The sequence below is a fragment of the Sinocyclocheilus grahami genome, unplaced genomic scaffold (genome assembly GCF_001515645.1).
Source record: "Sinocyclocheilus grahami isolate Dianchi unplaced genomic scaffold, SAMN03320097.WGS_v1.1 scaffold10.1, whole genome shotgun sequence".
Classification (NCBI taxonomy): Eukaryota; Metazoa; Chordata; class Actinopteri; order Cypriniformes; family Cyprinidae; genus Sinocyclocheilus; species Sinocyclocheilus grahami.
In genome coordinates, this window is record NW_015505189.1 from 200,295 (window position 1) to 218,218 (window position 17,924).

The window sequence follows — 17,924 nt, forward strand, 5'->3', positions numbered from 1 at the left end:
GTCGGATAAAAAAAAGGTATGTATAGCTCTTTAAATGCTGCCACCACCCAATCGTAATTTATCTATCATTGAAATATAATAGCTACACTCAAAGAATGTTCACCGAGACTGTGACAAGTAAGACCTCATACTGCAATCAGACAAAGATGCCTTCATTGGTCAGACAATAGATAGGGGCAGCCGATAAAGGGATAGTTCACCCAAAAATGAAAATTGTTGTTCAAAACCCACAATACTTTAGTTAATCTGCAAAACACATATTTAAATAAAACCTGAGAGGTTTCTGTCCCTCCACTGTGTGTCCAGGTAACCAAAACTTCAAAGATCCAAAAATGTCTTAAAGGCGAATCCTTATGAATCAAGCAGTTTAAACCGTTAAATTCATATGACATTTTATAATTACTTTTTGACCTTTTGTTTTGGTTACCTGGACTTTCAATGGAGGGACTTAAACCTGGACTTAAACCAAAGTCTTACAGATTTGGAACAATATCAGGGTGAGTAAATGATACATTTTTATCTGAATTTTCTTAAATGACCTTGATCTTGATCTATCCCTCCCATGTCGGATGTAAGCTTGACCATGAGTTTGGGAGTTTTTTGGATGATATTTTGTAAGTGTAAAATGTTGGTACAGGGTGTATATTTGATCCATACCATACTATAAACAGGACTGCTGGTCAATAGTATGGATCAAAGCCACTGACAGAGTTATTGCTTTTAATGGAGCTTCAGTAATGTTTTGATGAGAATTTAATAACACCTTAAAATAAGGTTTAATTTGTTAACATTAGGTATCATAAACTAACAATGAATAATTTTTAAAGCATTCATCTTGGCTAACGTTCATTTAACATCTCTAACATCTCAAGATATATACAGTATGGATGAATTAAGACTAGTGAACAAACATAAATTAACAATGAATGACACATAATACATAAATTAACTTACAATAAATACTGTAGAAATGGTTGCTCATTTTTAGTTCATGATACCTAATGGATTAATGAATTCAACCTCAGGGTAAAGTATTACAGAGGATGCATTTGTGTAGACGTTAACACTAAGGTATGGGTCATCACAAATTTCCCCTTTAACGGTTAACCCAGAGCGAAAAAAATAACTATAGTTCCTATTGCTATCCTATACAAACGAACACTGATATTTAGTGGAAGATGGTGGCCTTTAGATTCAAATTTTCTGAAGAGGGTGAAGAAAGTGCTCTGGAAAGTCAAAGTAATGTTTGAAAGTTTCAACTATTTCTGAAAAGATACTGAATTATCTATAATTTTTTTCAATTCTTTTTTCATGCATCAATAATTTTAGAGACCTCATTCGTACACTTGCACAACCTTCATTTTCTGAATTAAAATGTGACAAATGTCTTCTGTAGGTGATGACGGATTTGTTGGTTTTCCAGTTGTGTGATTATGAAAAGATCTTATCTAAAGGCATAGACTCAGAATGAATTGGTAAATGCATTTTCAGCTTTAACCAAAATATATTACATTTCTATTATTTTTCTGCTGCCTTCATGAGACACATTCAATAGTAAAGAATCGTATTGCTAAGGCCGTAAGACTAGTGGCAGAGTAATTGAATTAAAATGACAAACTGATGGTAAATAAAAGACTGAGTCTGTGGAAATAATCAAACACAGCGATATGCACATTTAAATATCTTTGGTAGACAAACTTAAAATAAAAATTAAACCTAACTGGTACTCTCAAAATGTCAGGCCAAAAAGCCCTGAAAAGCTTTGAATCATATTTAGGGGTTGAAAAACCTAGAAAGGGACTTAGTGTTATGTAAACACATAGTTTAACGTACTGTAACTTGTGTGTCGCTTGTGTGCTTCATAAAACTAGAAACAATATACAACAATATAATGATGGCACAGATGAAAACATCTACAGAGAGATCCTGATATGTGTGTCTCTGGTGGTAATTATCATGTGAACAAAAAGAAGTGAAGCAATACAAATGACACTGATAAGCCAGCAGAAAAGTGTTTTGTTAACCTATAGAGTAACGTGATGGTTCAGAACCGCATTACAAATTCAGTAACCTTGGAATTCGCTAATTGCTTGACTGGCGTTGTGCCGGTTGCAAGCTGCAGGTCATACTATAAATCAGCTCCCATATACTGTGACTGACTTAATTCTTCAGATCTGTTACTGATTGTGATGGACACTGCTTTGGCCAGTTCAGATTGTATGTTTAATTCAAAGCAATAGCAGACTGAAATTAATAAATGTTGTAGCTCAGAAGACAATCTGAATGGATAATGAATCACACTGTTATACAATAACTCGGCTGTGCCTGAACCAGTGATCTTCCTGCTCACTGTAGCATCAGATTATAAAATTTCATCACTTTTATTTTTATTGTTTCATCCCATAAATGGTTTACCCTGTATTGTACCAAGAATACATTAAAGCAGTTTATTTTTATGTTTTGATTTGAATGAGTTTCACTGACAAGCCCATTAAAAAGAAAAAAAAATCAACTAGAAATTATGTTTTTAGTACTTAAAAAACTGGCATGAGACCATTTAATGTCCTTTCCCAACATTGTTACTGAACTATTTTTGAATAAGTTTAACCTACTGATGTGAAAGTGCCTGGTAAATGGCTTTTAACTAATATCTTAATGGATTTGAATAATCAATCTGAGTCTACAGATAGTAGAGTGATCACTGCAGAAATCATTGCAGTGCTAAGCCATTGCCACAAGTGGGCAGAAACACTCCTTTAATCAGAAATCTCCCAACAGATTTTCACATATTGCTCGTGTTCTGCCGAGGTGACTTCATATAAAGCAATTCATGTCAAAATATGAGAGAAAATATGTCAAAGATTCCATATTATCTATGTAAAGCCTCAAACTGGATAATTTTACCTCAGACGTTATAGACATTGGATTTTTTAAATAGATTTTATAGTTTTTTTGTTCAGAGATTAGACATTAAACAGACAATAAAAGTTCAAAAGTAGAGGTGAGGGGGAAAGTAGGAGTAGAGTGAACACAACACTGTCAACAAAATTATTCAGCCTTGGTTCAAACATGCTTTGGAATGTCACAGTGTCATCTTGAATATAGAGTTTCAACAACTCCCTTTGCTCACAGCTCAGAGCAACACCGGTGCAACTGTCAGTGCTACAAAAGTAATTAATTATATACTACATGCTATTATTCTAACTATGGGCTTTAATAATGAAAGAATATACATGCTTATTTTATTTAGGGTTTGGTTTTAAGCTGACATTTTCTTTTATTGTATAAGTACATAGCTGTAAAAAGACACCAGATATTTTATCACAGTTTGATAATGATGACAGAACTTGCTTATCATTTCTATCTTTAAGAATACATTATTATGATTATTTCAAATAAATTCTGTTTTTGAACTTTCTATTCATCAAAGAATGCTGAAAACTGTATTTCTGAATATTTCTATTTGTGTAACACTGAAGAATGGAGTAATGGTTGCTGAAAATTCAGCTTTGCCATCACAGGAATAATCACATTTCAAAATATATTAAAATAGACGTTTTTTTTTTTAAACCGTAAGAATATTTCATAATATTAGTGTACTGTAATCAAATAAATGCAGCCTTGGTGAGAATAAGAGACTTCTTTCAAAACTATTTGAAATCTTACTGACCCCAAACTTGTGAATGGTGGTGTCTATAGACTGAGCTAGTCTATGTCTATGCCATAAAAAGGATTCAGGGGATCCAGTGTGACCTGCACTACTAATGACTCTGTTATTGTCTTCTTGCATCATTGACAAACTTTATATTCTGCATGAATGGAGCTCAGAGAAAAGCCATCAGCCAGACAAGCAGGTACACTTGAATAGGCAGTCCATTTCAGGGTTATGCTGGGTTACTAGGACTAACAAACACCATGTATCCTACCAATTCCATCCACTTGGAAGCATATTAACATGGTTCTACCCTGCTTACGTTAGTGGTACTGAGCTTGAAAAAAAAATTTCATCATGGATTTCAGTAAGAGAGGGGTGTTTAAGTTAAGAAAACAAACAAAAAAAAAGCTAGTGAGTCGGTTTTGGAAAATGCGATGTGCTTGTGTGCCCTGTGTTGTGGCCCTGCTATAATTAGCCTTCATGGCCATGCAAGCTGCAGACTGGCTGGAAACAGCAGAGACTTATGCCCTGGTGCACCACCCCAGGAGTCCAACAGCACAGAAAGAAAACACTGAGCATGAATGGAGCTCAGAGAAAAGCCATCAGCCAGACAAGCAGGTACACTTGAATAGGCAGTCCATTTCAGGGTTATGCTGGGTTACCAGGACTAACAAACACCATGTATCCTACCAATTCCATCCACTTGGAAGCATATTAACATGGTTCTACCCTGCTTACGTTAGTGGTACTGAGCTTGAAAAAAATTTCATCATGGATTTCAGTAAGAGAGGGGTGTTTAAGTTAAGAAAACAAACAAAAAAAAAGCTAGTGAGTCGGTTTTGGAAAATGCGATGTGCTTGTGTGCCCTGTGTTGTGGCCCCGCTATAATTAGCCTTCATGGCCATGCAAGCTGCAGACTGGCTGGAAACAGCAGAGACTTATGCCCCGGTGCACCACCCCAGGAGTCCAACAGCACAGAAAGAAAACACTGAGCTTAGAGCGCACCCCTGAGTGTCCAAGTAAAGACAAAAACGTATGAGGAATCTGCTGGGATGCTGGCTGTGATGACAGAGGAGTCTTGCTGGTCTCCTTAACTTTCTAAGTTTGTGAAAACAAACTCTTTTGCGGTTTCTTGTTCACAGACTTTAGGATTATATGGATATAAGCAGCTGACTTTGAGTGAATGCATGTGTGGACACTTATAGACTAAGAAGATGAGTTCCAGAAGGCTGATGAACCATTTGCTCTCGTGTGATGGAAGGGGTTACTATACGGTGGCAGTGATATCAGCTCTCAGAATAGAAGGGCTGGCTTTAGGAGCTACCTGAGCAGTGTCCGATCTGAAAGCAGGTACAGGTTTCTGATTCCTGATGTAAAATACATGAAATGCATAACTGAAGGTAGCATTAAATGCTTAAACATCATGGCTTTCTGTCATAACAAAGCATACAGATGCATATTAAAGTTAAGGGCTGGTAATCAGAAGGTTTCTGGTTTGATCCCTGCAAGAAGTGAGTCATGAGCCATCACTATTGTGCCCTTGTATATAGCAACCCGGACTGTCCCTGTAATATGCAGATAAAAGCATCTGTTAAATGACTACTTTCTAAATCTACATGTTTATAGTGATTGCTATAAATAATGCAATAGTGCTTAAACAACATCTAAATAGATAGGCCTACATAAACAGTACATAAATAATGCATACTAAAAGCCATCATCTACCTCAAAGTATGAATGAATTCAACCTTACATGACGTTTAATTCTGAACAAACAAATAAATAAATAAACTAAATGTGTTTACCTAAAATGCAGAGTGATTCAAGGATTCGGTTTCCTCACTTAGAGAAGATAATTTTCTTACTTTACTGCCAATAGTTCAGAGCTCCACCACTGGTCTGTCTGACTTTTGAGAATCTTGTGTGAAGGTCATAATGTTATAAATAATTAGTTTGCACTGCCAGCCTCAATAAATGTCTTTTAATATTTACCAGTGCCCAACTTACTACAGCAGCAACGGTTTGCAAGTTACTATGGAGATTTCACATTTTTGTTACATTTTTGGCAATTACAGAATTTCCAAATAGCCTATAAAGAACTTCATGTACTTTAATAAAATAGACCTGAGTGCTAGCGTTTCTGTGTGATTTTGGTCATCACTAAAGCAAACTTGTGCGCATGGCTTATAGATTCTATACTGGCCATAGATTCTCTCAGTTCAAGCAATCCAGGTAAAAAGAACTAATCAACTTAACAGGTTGACATACTTACAGCCTTTCAGTAAAATTATACACTAGCAGAAGCAGATGTGTACGTCAAATCCTAAGGTGCTAGATTTTCTTTTTTGGCCTGACGGTGTTTGTAATCTCAGCAGGGATGATGCATGGGTGTTTCTTCAATTTAAGGCACTTTTGTCTCTGTAGACTTTAAATAAAATTCTCATACTAGTTTAATTTGTCCACTAACAATGATTAACAAATACATACATATACAGGAGAAATTAGTTTTGATTATTGATTTTTCATGAAAATGCTGACAAAATTTTAATTTACACCTTATCTTAAATGATTAATAGTTTAACAAAATAATGTAGTGAAAATTATGATGCTGTACATTTTACGTTAATTCACATAAATAATACAATATTACAGCTTGATCATAAATGATGTACAGTAAAAATATTTTGCCCATAAGTTATATTTATTAAAAAAATTTATCACATTTAACATATCACATTTAATTTGCTCCTCACTGACATATTTGTCTAGAATAAAATCTATAAAAATATTAGTAAGGCATTTCAACATGAATGTAACTAAAATAAAAGGGGACATAGAAATGGTAAAGTTGAAGAAACACCCAATTGTTTATTTTAATATTGTGTCTGACCTAGCTAATATTAACACTGTAAATCATATTTTGTATGAATACTAACAACAATGATGACAGTGATGTCAGTGCTCTGCTGAAGATAATGCAAATTATTAATACAAATTTAACCTCAGATGAATTACGATTACGAACCTTCTTTTTAGGAGCAGTGTCATGGCCCAATTAACTGTGGAGATACAGCCAACATTTGAGACCACATTAAAATCCAAAGCTGTGTCTGAAGACACTGTGTGGTCTCAGGTATCCCATCAAAGCAAGTGAATCCATTATGGAACATTATTAACGCTGTCCAAACTTCCTGTTCACCAGTCTTTAATTTTAACCGTCACGTTTACAGGGTACCCAGTCCCTGAGGTGATATGGTACAAAGATGATATACAGCTGGACAGATACTGTGGCCTTCCCAAATATGAAATTTCACGTGATGACAAGACACACACACTCCAAATATACAAGTATGCTCTTTTCTGAGAAACATTTTTCCTTGTTTTGATTATTGTTTAGTGAACATTTAACTGTGTGTATTTCTATCTTAGCTGTACTCTGGAGGATGCTGCAAATTACCAAGCAACAGCACAGAACAGTCGAGGCATCATGTCATGTTCAGGAGTGTTGGAGGTGGGAACAATTAGTGAATACAAGATTCATCAAAATTGCTTTGCAAAGCTTAAACAGCGAAACAAGAACCGCCGTCATGAGCAGGAGGAGCCCCGCAATACAGACAAAGAGAAAGTCCTGAAAGAGCCCAAAGGAAACGTAGGTCCCCCATGGAGACCAGAGGGGCTGTCAGCCCTTCAGAGGCGAAAGCCATGGAGGTGGATGCTCTCAGCCAAACACCTCCAGTTCAAGTGTCAGCAGCAGCACCTCTTCATGGAATCCCCAGCTCTGAAATGATCACAAACAGAGACAAAGACGGCCAGGGACTAACGTATATCCATGATACTGTGCATAATGCCTCCAGCAAACAGACTACTGAGCATTATGTCAAGAAGAAGAAGATCAAAATCTCAACAGATGAAACAGAGAGAATTAAGAAAAACAGACTGCCTGGAAGAAGGGAAGAGACGATGAATAAGAGTGGGGCTTCCATTGAGAAGATGGAAGTACAGAACACGGTCGCTCAGATCACCTCTGTGACTGAAGATGGAAACAAAATGGACACAACAGAAACAAAAAAGAGTGAAAAACTCTCAGTGAAAGCAAACAAAAGTGGCTCAAAAGAATCAAGGAGAGCTCATGGTGCTCAGATTGCCTCAGTGTATGAATCTAGAAACAAAATGGACATAACAGACATAAGAAAAAGTGAAAAACATCAGTAAACATGAACAAAAGTCCCTCAAAAGAATCAAAAAGAGCTCAGGGTGCTCAGATCACTTCAGCAACAGAATCTAGAAATAAAATGGATATAACAGAAAAAAAGAAAAACAGTCAGAGAACGTGAACAAAATTGTCTCAGAAAAAAAAGGGAGCTCAGGGTGTTCAGATTGCCTCAGTGACTGAATCAAGAATCAAAATGGACATAACCACAAATAAGAATCAAAAATTGTCAGTGAAAGAAAACAAAAATGCCTCAGAAGAATCAAAGAGAGCTCACCAAACATCCAACTTCAAGCTCTAGATACTATCCAGAACTGTAATCCAAGACTTATAGACAACAAGCTCATAGATTTGGATGACCATGGAAATAAAACTCCAGTAGTACATGTATGAGGATCTTTCCTCATTCCTGTGGTGGGAATGACAGCAATGTGGACACAAGGGTGAGGAATGCATCTGCATGCTCTCTTAGAAGCTTGGTGAGTGTTTTCTCGTGCTCTGGCCATGACCTCATGTGAGTGTAATGTTCCAAGTGGTAGTGAGACCAGTAACCCCCCCTCAGTCACAATTATAAACTATAAATAGAGCGGCAAGCATGACTTCGATGATGTGACAAGACCCATCTTATATGACACAAGAAGTAGGGTAACAGACAATGATAATATTCCCATTACACACATTGTGGCTCCAGAGCACATGGAAGTATAGAGATCCTCAGATCCATCAAATGTGTTTGCTGTCCCTAATCACCTGTTGCTATGACGTTTTAAAAGTAGATACAAAATATAACTTTACTGTGTAAGCTGTAAGTTCATTGGACAGACCAGCTGCTCTCCTTTTAATATCTCACATTCCCCTCTGATCTCATAAAGCCTTAAAATACTCTCTAAATATGGGCAGTGCAACAGCTTCCCCAAGGCAATAGATGCTAAATAAGAAACAAAGATAGACCTAGTCAACTGAAAACAGGTGGCTTCTTATTCTAACTTGTAATCATATAATTCTTGAATTCACATTTTTTACTATGGGGTCTGTCAAATAAATTAATGTTGAATCCATTTATTTTCTCTTGTTTTTCTCTTATCCTAGCTAAATGAAAGATAATCAAGTGATAATATTAACCGAGGTTCAGCTAACACAATGATCTGTTGATTTTAGATTAATGACTGAGGTGCTAAGTGGCATAATCTTCCTGCAGATTTACAGTGTTTAGGGATCTGGCATTAGTACAGTCCAGCTGAACCAGTATATCTGTTTTAAATGTGTGTGTGTGTATATATATATATATAGATTCAGACACTGATGAAAACAATGAAGAAAATTCTGTTCTGTTCTTTTACTGTTTCTCATGTTTTTCCAAACCTGTAGACATTAAAACAGAAAACAGTTATTTTAAACTGTAAAAATATTTCACAATATTACTGTTTTAATGTATTCTGTATTTTTTCAGCCAAGTGAGAAAATTCAGACACCTTCAACATTTCATAAATTTTCACAGTTTATTCGCTATAGTTTAGAAAATGGTAATAAAATATGACAAGAACTCAGAGTTAAATTGTGGCAGAACAAATTATTCTTGATAATGTCAGATAACACAGGTCAAAGTGTCAATAGTTTTTGGTCCCAAATTTTTATCAGTTCTACTAGTAGTTCACTGTATGAATAATTTCTGGGTATACTATGTCACAGTTTACTTTGTTTTGCTATCCTCACTTACATAAATGAACTAGTGTCCTGCACCCACTAGTAAAACATATCAAAAAATTATATCTGGTGTCTGAATAATTTTTGCTTTGACTGTATAATTCTAGGATTGATTTATGATTTATTGTTATATGAAGTCAAACATTTCATATTTTCATCAGTCATTCATGTTGAAATGCCTTACTAATATTTTTATATTGATTTTAGGCTGCAGGTGATACTCAAACTCAACCCACAGAGCCACCTATTTGTGGAGACATTCCTCCTTTTCAGAAGGAAGCTTCCATGGATTTAAAGCAGCAACCCTCATTGATGCGTGAGGTCACTGCGAGTGTTACGGAAACACTCAGTTCCTGCCACCTTGCATCACAGGGAAAGAAGCTGAGAACAGGTGATCAGTCTGTCGCATCAACAAAGAGCAGTACACTTGTCACTGAGCCTCCAAACACTCAGCCGAGTGAGAAAATCTCCTCAGGTCATGTTTCACAGATGCTTCAAGGCGGCAGGGTTACAACAGTTGTGAGTTCCTCATTGGGAGATGACACATTAGATAACATGTTTGAGAAGGACAGCAAAGCTGAAAATCAACTAATCAAAGAGTCTGACAAACTCAAAGGTGAAACAAAACTTGCATCCACGGCTTTGAATAGTATGGAAGAAAATGAGATAAAAATCATCAATACAATTGTGCACGTATAGAACAGTATTTCTAAAGAAAAGTCAAAGGCAAACTCAAACCATTCCACAAATCAAGTCATTGTCACAGAATCTGTACAAATTCACATGACAAATTCACATGTGGTGCAACCACAGACCACGAATGACTCCTCAATCTCTAAAGTTCAAATTAAAGATAATAAGGCCCAGGAGTGTCAGAACGCCTCTTTTGTAGCTACAGTCAATGTTGCTAAAATGGACATACAGGAACAATCTAATGTAACCATGTCTGAACTACCCAAATCAACTTATCACAAGATGCAAAGTTACTCTAAAAAAAATGCAATGATCATTCTGGCCCCTCAACATTACTCAATATTCAAAAGTTTTACCCACAGATTTTACCATTCCTGCAATATATATTACAGATGTGGACAGCACATCTCAAAATAGTGCAGAAAGAGAACACACTGTAGATGCTGTTGAAATCAGAACTGAAGCGAATGCAGTAACCTCTATTTTGACAAATAGCAACACTGTCAGTCAGATAGGTAATATATCTGATTGCACAGACACCACGAACAAAACCTGAAGGTCTGCGTGATGAAAAGTTTGATCTTTCCCTGCATTCACAACCCTCTGAATTCAACAAGCCTGATCAACAGCCACTAAGTCAAGAAAACCTGATTCAAGGACCTGAATCATCAAGTCATTGTGTCACTGAGAATATTGCATCAGACGTAATTAGATTAAAAAAGGTTACTATGCAACGTCACAATGTTGACAAAAGTATAAAGAAAAATGAAGCTGACTTAACTGAAATTAGTCATCTTACAAAAACAGATCTTAATCTGAAAACTTCATAAAACAATTGAAGTTGGCTGCATTGAACCTTGAGAGGTCAAATCAAAGCTCCACCAGAGCCAAGATAAATGCTGCACTAAATATAAATGTGAATGACTTTGAGGAAGTAAATTCTGCAGTGATACATCACGCTACCTGTAAGGTAACTGTTCCACCGAAGACTACAGACCAGGTCTTCAACTCCACTGCTGCCCACAGTGAGCTTGCCACAAGGACCGATCAAAAGAATACATTCCCCATGACTAAAATAGAGAAGAGTGAAACTGGAATTGCCGTATGTCTGGAAGAAGCAAACAGAGATTCACTTCAGGGGGACAAATTATCTTTGAAAACACAACCTGCATCTCCATTACAATCAGTCAGTAACTCACCATTGAAGACATCATTGGAAACACACTCCCCTCATCTTACCCGGAGGATTGTCCAGGCTGATCTCTCCAAACCTACAGGGAATGAGAATGTTAAGCCCAAATCAACAGAGAAAAACTAAGAAAACCAATTCAAAGGTAAAGACAGCAAGGAATTGACACTGAGAACACAATTATAGCAGTTATTTTTCGTTAATAACATAGACTAGTGGTTTACAATTGACAGAAAAGCTGTGTGCTTGATCATAGAACAATAACATGTGTAACATCAATTAGCATTCATACATTAGGACACACTTTTATTGCGTTTTATGCATTACCTAGGAATCAAACTCATGGCCTTGGTGATGCTAGTACCCTTTTGTCTTTGGAAACTGTGTATCTCACCATCTTGGCTCTTTGTTTGCCCCCTTTATCCCCTTTTCTCGCTCTCCCTACCTGCAGTTCCTCAGGTTATCCGTAAAATCCGACCAGAGGTGTTTGATGCTTCTGGACATCTGAAACTCTGGTGTCAGTTTTTCAACATAGTAAGTGACTCAACAATAAAATGGTACAAGGATGAAGTGGAGATCGCTGAGATAAAGAGAAGGTACACACGCAATCTTTTGAGTTCTCTTTCAAAGGTTCACTCAACGCCGCGTAGCTATGACGCAATAGGAACGCCACTTGGTGCCAATTGTCTGAAGCCTGTATGGAATCATACCAATTCATTGGCTGATGGTGCGGGCGCCACCCCAACGTCACTACGTCACCCACTCTCATACTAGCGACCGCGCCATCTGCTACTCAAATTGTCTTCCTTCAGAAATGGTCGTTTAGCCCTTCAGAAGCAATATATCTGGCCTGTGTTTCGGCTTATTTCTTTGAGTTTCTCTTTTGCACTTCAGTGACTGCATTCAGTGGAACCTCGTTTCTCCTTGCGGTGAAATGCTATGGAGTTTCGTCGCTGCCAGCCGCTGTGCCAAGACTGTTCTCACCCCTTCTCAGCCAACCATTTTCTTAGGGGTCCAGCTCAATTCTGTTTCGATGCAGGCCCGTTTGGCTCCTGCTCGGATTTCTAGTATCAAAACGTGTTTGGCCCGCTTCAAGCTAGGCCATCATGTTTAAATGATCACATGTCGCAGACTCCTGGGTCTTATGGCAGCGGCCTCTTCTGTGTTGCCCCTGCTCTGGCCCTTTGAGGCGCCAGGGCATTCATGTGCTCAACTCCAGGGAGTTGGTTATTCGTCACAGAGACATTCTTCTTCACCACCTTCAATCTCTTGGCCTCCAGTTAAATGCTCAGAAGAGTGTTCTCACCCCTTCTCAGCAGACCATTTTCTTGGGGGTCCAGCTTGATTCTGTTCTGATGCAGGCCCGTTTGGCTCCTGGTTGGATTTCAGGTATCAAAACGTGTGTGGCCCATTTCAAGATAGGTCATCACCTTTCGGTGAGAACATTTCGCAGACTCCTGGGTCTCATGGCAGTGGCCTCTTCTGTGCTGCCCCTGGGGCTGCTTCATATGAGGCCATTTCTGTGGTGGATGAAGTTCATCCCTCGTGGCTGCCCACCTACCCACTAAGAGTGTCGCGCAGTTGTTTTCACGCCCTCTAGACATGGCGGGACCCTCTCTTTCTTCAGCAGGGAGTCAAGATGGTTGCTGTTTGCTGTCACCAAATGATTACGATGGATGACTCCCTAACTGGTTGGGGCGCGGTCTTCGAGGGCAGACCGGCGTCTGATGTCTGGATGGGAGAGTTTCTCTCGTGGCACATAAACAACCTAGAGCTGTGAGCCGTCTTCCAGGCCCTGGTGCATTTCCTCCCAATTATGACGGGTTGCCATGTGATCGTCAGAACGGACAACATGGTGGTAGTGTCTAACATAAACCGCCAGGTACAGGCATGCGCGCTGCCTCCTTCTTTGGGCTCAGGTCGGGGGACTGGATGCTGAACCACCAGACGGTGGCTCAGATCTGGGATCTTCTCGGCAGCACGGAGGTAGATCTCTTTGTGTCGCAGGAATAGACCCAATGTCCCCTTCAGTTCTCCCTATGTCACCTGGCACCTCTGGGGATAGATGCTTTTGCTCACCCATGGCCGGATCTGAGGCTGTAAGCAGTTCCACCAATCAAGTTGATTCCGGCAGTCTTGTGCAGAGTGTGGGAGTTCGGAGTCCGCCTCCTGTTGATAGCCCTGTTCTGGCCGTCCCAGACGTGGTTCTTGGAGCTAGTCTCCCTTCTAGAACACACCCCATGTGAGATTCCAAACAGGAAATACCTGCTGTCTCAACTCCAGTTTTTTGAGTTGTGGTGTTCGGCTCATGCAGTGGACCCAGTCAGCTGCCCAATTGGTTCAGTGCAGGAGAAGATTGTGGCTGGATAGGCTGCTACCTCCTGGAGAGTAAGTTGCAGCTATCGCTGCTCACAGGTATGTGGACAAAGTCCCCCTAGGTAGACATCATTTGGTCTCTTCGTTTATGTGTGGGGTTAGGTGTTTGAGTGTTCCTTCCTGGGACTTGTCTGTCGTCCTGGAGGGCTTATTGGAATCACTGTTTGAGCCTTTGGAGTCAGCTCCTGAACAGCCAATGAATTGGAGTGATTCCATACAGGCTTCAGATAATCGTTACACCCAAAGGGGCATTCCCATTGCCTCATAGCTATGCAACATCTCATTCCCTATTCAGAGAACATGGGTTACGCAAGTAACCCGAGATGTTTTACTGACCCCTAAGTGGTATTCAGTGCCCAATATATCATATCCAATATAATATGTCATTGATCTGTCAATGTCATTGTCTATTGGATTTGCTGGTCTGTTTGAGTGAGTGTTTTCTGTACCGTATCTGCTGGAATCCACCACGGTAAAATAAATAATTTACCTGGGTTGTGAGTCTGTAGTCTGAAATGTATATGATGACATCTGTGTACCGCGAAATAATACAAAAACACGCCTTTCTATTGTGTTGTCCTAGCACACATAAACAACAGTGTGTGTTACGATTCACAAACACAACTCCTAAGATCTGGTTCATTGCAGTGAATCAGAAACATATAGCGATGTAGTCTGATTTACACCAACTAATGACTCTTACGAGCCGGTTCTTTGTAGCAAATCAAATATATTCAATGCAAACTTTGCAGTCCAATTCACAAACAAATTAGCCTTAAGACTCGATTCTTTTAATGAATTGTTCAGAAGGGCAAAGCCTGAATTTTTATTTGTGCATCCTCGGGTCTCAGCTCCTCCCCATTTGGATGCGAAAGAAAGATGAAAGAAAAGAAAACGAGACATCTGTAGTATAACTTGTGGCCAGTTTGGATCTGACTAATCCCTCACTGAATAAATCACTGAATCCATCAGAGTGACTACTCAATCAATATGACTCACATACTAAACTGCATCATGTCATTCAGTCTCGAAATATAAGAAAATGTAAGGAAATTTTAGATTTTTTTTTTAAAGATTTGTGAAACTTTGACGTATCATTACTGACTGGTTGTTATGTCATATTTGCAAACGTGCAATATTATTATCTGTATTATTATAAGTTGAGTGTACCTGCAGCTGGTGTTTTGTTTTGTTCTCTGTTCTAGTGCAGGAGACGAGACTCAAGTGTGCTTGGCTATTATACAGATGTCCAAAAGAGACTGGTGTTTACAGATACACCATCACCAATGAATTTGGTAAAGATTCCACAGAGTATCTTCTCAGTGCAGAGTGTAAATCTTTTTTTTCCGTTCTCCATGTTGTCTTTCTAATATGTTCTTTTGTGTGATTTACCCAACAATTTGTTCTAGAGAATTTGTTCTAATTGTGACAGCATTTTGTGTTGTCTATTGCATCTGTTGACAGTTCTGTCCAATATGTTCCTAAGTGAGGAGCTCCAGGAAGGTAGAATAGCAGCTGTATAGTGCTTTCAGTCTTTTTTTTACCCCTCAATACCTACATGTAAATCTCTGTGCCTTTTACAGTTTCACTCTTTCTCTTTTTATATGCAGTTGGGGAGGAGATTGAGATGACTCCTCTGATTTTCTGTAAAGGTCTTGCTGATACAGGCTCCTGGGGCTCAAAGTTCTACGGCCATATCCTAACAGAAGAATCTCAGGTCGGACTGGGATGTGAGCACAAAACCAGACGGCTTAAAGTCACCTATGGGTTAGATCCTGTGTTTGAGTCGGTCAGCTCATGTTTTATGATAGTGCGAAGCCCTATTGCATATGAGAGCAGAGAGGAGACTGTTTTGGCTGAAAGGAATCTTCAAATCACAAGACAGGTGTCAGATGTTTCAAATTATTTAAACATCTGGGGAAATTTAGTTAACTTTAGAAAAAGTTAAGTTGCTATACTTTTATCCCTCACAATATTTATCATTTCTTCTCAACACATTTCTAATTTATAGGATTGTAGAATTCAGAACATGGCCAGAGAGTACTTCAAGATCTTTGCTACGGAGACGAGAGTGATAGAGAGCTTTGGTGCAGCACTGGAGTAAGGGAGATTCCCCCCCCCCTCCCTACTAAGCTCGGTGTAAAGCACATGATTTTATTGTAGCTTTATTGTAGTATATCAAGGTCAACGAGCATAAGAGGATGCTAGCTGATCCCGTGTGTTGTTACTGTGACTGTGTATATTTTCAGAGCAATCCCTCTATACTTCATGTACTGGCCAGCCAGAAGCATGAAACGTGTTGTTCTCCAGACATGAGGGTAAATTTATAAATCAAAATAAAAAAGTATCCAAATCAAATTATTCTTCATGTATTTGCACTATTTCTAATTCAAATGATGACTCTGATTCTGTTGTTTTTCTTTCATGTTGCAGGAGTTGATACAATACTGACAAATATCGGAATAGCAGTCAGGTTAACTTTAACTTTTAATATTATTTTACAGTATTGCTGTTTTTATGATAATTTCGATCAAATACATGCAGTCTTGGTGAGCACAAAGATACTTTTTTCATTAGAGACCAAACCCAAACTGAATGGTATTATATGTTATTTATTTGGTTTAAACCAGGGGTTTCCTACCCTGCTCCTGAAGAGCTACCATCTTGCAGATTTCAGTTCAAACCCCAATCAAACACACCTGAACCAGCTAATCAAGGTGTTCAGGGCTACTTGATAATTACAGATAGGTGTGTTGGATCAGGGTTGGAACTGAAGTCTGAAGAATGGCAGCTCTCCAGGAGCAGGGTTGGAGATCCCTAGTTTAAACACTAAGGAATATTTAAAGTGCTGTAATATTATGCCGTAAATTTGTGATCCGTTCATGATGTTTTTTTTTTTCTGATGCATGCATCAGGGGTTTCCTTGCGAGAGTAATCCGAAGGTTTTTGAGCAGTTTCAGATTCAGCATCAGTGTAATTACTTCTGTGGTCTCTTAAACCTCAAACCTCTCAAAGCCCCAGAAACACTTCAGACTTCAACCAGACCCAAGGGCTCAAGCAGCCCGCTACTACAACGAAAAACAGCACCCAGCTCCTCTAGTCCCCAGACTCCACGCAAGGCCATAAAGAGCCCCAAAGTATCCCGCAAGCTGAGCCCACAGACATCCACGTAAATCAAAATACAGTAGACCATATACAGAGGGAAAACTAAAGGAAAAAGAGAGGTCTGTCTGTTATTGAATAGGTCGCTTACTTATCTGCAGTTAAGATGCAGCTGCACTTACTACCCGAATGTAAGGAAAGAAATAATAATTATTTTGATAAATGCAACATTTCAAATGAAATATGTAAATCCAGAATCATTACCTAACCTTCTGTTGCAGTGCTTTTAATAGAATTCATTCTGTAATCCTCAGAGGTTTTTGAAAGGGCATTGTCTAAATGTGTGTGAAAATGTCAAGTGGAGCTGTAGCACTACAAACTTTGTATTACCTCTTTGTTTATTTCTAAAGGAAGTACAGTGCTGTTGGCTGACTAGCTGTTTGTAAACAGTAATTATAAAAAAGTATGAATTTAGTTTGTTATAAATGACCTTTTATTGTATGAGAGCATATTATTTCCATTTGGTTGTGGATTAACATGCATAATACATATCCTGAAAATGGAAAATTTAATTTGAATTATAATATTTAACTTTAAGAAACACTGTAAGCTATTGAATGTTGTCCATTAAAATTTTACATATTCTCAAATAGTTTGTGTTCCACAGAAGAAAGTTATATGGGTTTTACACAACAAGAGGGGGAGAAACAAGAGAATATCTATGGCTGACCTGAGCTTGACACAAGAGACATAATGGAAACGCAGAAACTGAAGATAACATTATTTAAATAATGTTGAGTTGACATTTGAAATTTTTATTTTGTCTATTGTGTCTTCCAATCTTATCTCAGATATATTATCTCACATTGCATTACTGGATCATTTGAACTAACATGCAGGTGATCAGTCTGTAAATTTGCCTTTGGTTTAGATGAAAAGGAAAAGGAAACCATCCAAAGAGTACATAGTATGTCTTATTACTTAAAAGGAAAATG

General features: G+C 38.3%; 1 pseudogene; it reads left to right on the forward strand.

Moving 5' to 3' along the window:
• Nucleotides 1-4,135: 4,135 nt before the first annotated feature.
• LOC107594151 (titin homolog) lies at nucleotides 4,136-16,538 on the forward strand (annotated as a pseudogene).
• Nucleotides 16,539-17,924: the final 1,386 nt, after the last annotated feature.